Genomic DNA, 2,839 nt, shown 5'->3' with positions numbered 1-2,839 from the left:
GTGTAAAAACCCAAGAAAAGTAATGTTCAACATAAGGAATGAACGCTTCGCATTCATATCGCACAAGCACTTATCAAACTCCCCCACACTTAAGATTTTTCTTATCCTCAAGCAAAAATTAGACATTCTGTGAATAGATGAATGAAATATTTGAAGTGCTTGGCCTTAGGTTTACCAAAGTGTACAGAGAGAGCATTCTACAAGTAAGGAAATTTCAACATTAAATACAAAAAAATCAAAGCTCTGGCTAAATCTTGAATCAAAAAGGACAACAAACCCGAAATCGTATACGTGTGTGAACTCACTCAAAACAACCCAAGGTATACTCCTCAAAGTTCTAAGTACAAGAGACTTATTTATCTACAAAAGTGACAACAGTTTCAAAGATGGTAGTAGCTTCACACATCCTCTAAGGTAGCCCTTTCCAAAGCAGCCTTTAAGGTGACTTTCACACTTTCGAGGTGGTAGCTCTTTCGACAGGAGTGGTAGCTTTCACTCGTCCTATGAGATAGCTCTTTCTCTCATTAGGGCATAGCTAGTATCCGACTTATGAGAGTAGCTTCATACTTCATAGGTGGTAGCTCTTTCCACCCAACAAGCACAAATAAACAATAAAACTATTTTGTTCTTTCTTTTTATTTTCCATTTTTTTTTACACAAAACACAACTATAACTAGTCCCTTTAACATCGAACATGAGTTCCGAATAGAGTTTAAAGAGTGAATAGTGCATTGAATGTAAATCGGGTAAATTGCTATATGGGTTTCCTTGAGGTCTCATGCCATTACCTACAAAATCAACGTTCTCCACTAAAGAAACATCACCGATATAGATCGGGCAATCGGAGGGAGCATGTCCTCCACCACACCCATTGCAATTAGTCACGGCCGCCACTCTATTTGAAGTTAGAAGATCTAACTTCTTACTCAAACTCTCCACTTGAGCCACCATTGAAGTTACCGCATCTATTTCATGGAGACCGCCCATTTTTTTCTTCTCCCTAGCATTCCATTGGTAGCTATTTAACCCCATTTCTTCAATTAACTGTCGAGCCTCATCGGGGGTCTTACTACCTAAGGTACCTCCTATTGCCGCATCCAAGAGTTGCCTTGTACTCGGGTTCAAACCATTATAAAAAGTTTGAACAATCATCCACTCCGGGAACTGCTGTTGCGTGCACTTTCTAAGGAGCTCCTTGAACCTTTCCCATGTCTCAAATAGAGACTCCAATTCCAACTGAACAAAGGATGAGATCTCATTCCTATGCTTTTACTGATTTTTCCGGGAGGGAAAATAATGGGCAAGAAAAAGCTTCTACCATCTCCTCCCATGTGGTAATCGATGCTCTAGGTAATGAGTGTAGCCACTACTGCGCCTCCCCTTTAGGGAAAATGGGAAGGCTCTCAACATGATGGCATCATTCATCACCCGCTTATCTTCAAAGATATCACAAACCTCGAGAAAAACTCTCTATATGATCATGCTTTTGATCCTCATCGGCCAAACCATCTGAACTCGTGCAAATTGTCGCAATATGTGGATGAATGCCGCTTCAACTCAAAGTTCGAGTCAGAATTGGGGACGACAATACTCGATTGTGTCCCCCAACACCAAGGTCCGGCATAATCGGATAATGTTCACTGTTGCTCGTTCTGTTCTGCCATGTTTTCAGATCCTTCCACTTCCAAATAAGCTAAATTAGACTGTTCTTGTACAGGCCCTTTCCCTTTTTTATCGATACTATTGCTCGTACTTGTGCCTCTCATTCTTATTTCTTTTATCTTTGTTCACATTACATTTTATCGATACTATCATTTTTCACTTTCACGTGGTTAAGTAGAAATTTAAGTATTTTTACATCCGACTCCTTGTGGATACGATACCCACTCACCTGGGATTTATTACTCGACAAACCCGTGCACTTACGGGTCACACGCAAGGGGCGTTGTCATAGAGCATGAGAAAATTCAATGTTAAAAATTCTCCTAAACTCAAGAATACAAACATTACGACTAAGGTGAACCACCATTGGCTACATGAGCATGAACAATGAAGCATAAGTATAGAATATGTGTAATATGAACTCCCCCCCCACACACACACACACTTAAGAAGTACATTGCCCTCAATGTACGCATGTAAGCACAATAAAGTATAAAGCAATGAAAAACATGTGTGAAGATGTGCAATTGAAACAATACTCCCCCTCAACTCCTGATGGTATGTTTGTTGGAGCTATATTTAATCTGTGTTGAGTTCCAATGAGTTGTGGAGCACACATGGCAATGTGAATGTCACATTGAAAGTGCAAATGACTATTCCTCAAATTCCAGACTCATATGACCATCTTCACGTATACACAAGGGGGTTCGGTGAAGATCAACAAAAGCAAAATAAATAAAAGTCTATAAAGATATGAAAAACTTAAAAGGAAGATCCTTTCTGAGTAGTACAAGTCTAAAATGAATGCATAAGTAAAATATGAAAAATATAAAATCAAAGAAAGAAAAGACGCCTCAAGTGTCGGTGTCAACTGCGGGCTCTACTTTGCTGCTGCTAGATCAACTAAAGGTGGTGGTGGTGGTTGATAAGTGCTTGTGTATTAGTAATATAAAGTATTCTTTTCTTACATTGAGCATAACATTTCTCAGATTTTATCACTCATGCATGTGTTTTTGTGGTCTTTTATGCATGTAGGGTTGTGGAGACAATAGTGGAAAAAAAGAACAAAAAGTAGATCGTGGATGCATTTTGTTAATGAAATCTTTGAGTGAACAAATGCGTAGACACATGTTGTGCATGAAGACACGTGAGTGTGTGCCAACTTCCATTGTGCTCA

General features: G+C 39.2%; 1 non-coding gene across 1 annotated transcript; it reads left to right on the top strand.

Moving 5' to 3' along the window:
• The first annotated feature begins 1,162 nt into the window (after positions 1–1,162).
• LOC120266233 lies at positions 1,163–1,268 on the top strand. Its single transcript, XR_005538075.1, has one exon. It is a non-coding gene; the product is annotated as a small nucleolar RNA R71 (small nucleolar RNA).
• The last annotated feature ends 1,571 nt before the right edge of the window (positions 1,269–2,839 follow it).

Source organism: Dioscorea cayenensis, chromosome 7 (assembly GCF_009730915.1).
Source record: "Dioscorea cayenensis subsp. rotundata cultivar TDr96_F1 chromosome 7, TDr96_F1_v2_PseudoChromosome.rev07_lg8_w22 25.fasta, whole genome shotgun sequence".
In the NCBI taxonomy this organism is placed as follows: domain Eukaryota; kingdom Viridiplantae; phylum Streptophyta; class Magnoliopsida; order Dioscoreales; family Dioscoreaceae; genus Dioscorea; species Dioscorea cayenensis.
This window is presented reverse-complemented; position numbering and strand designations above follow the sequence as displayed.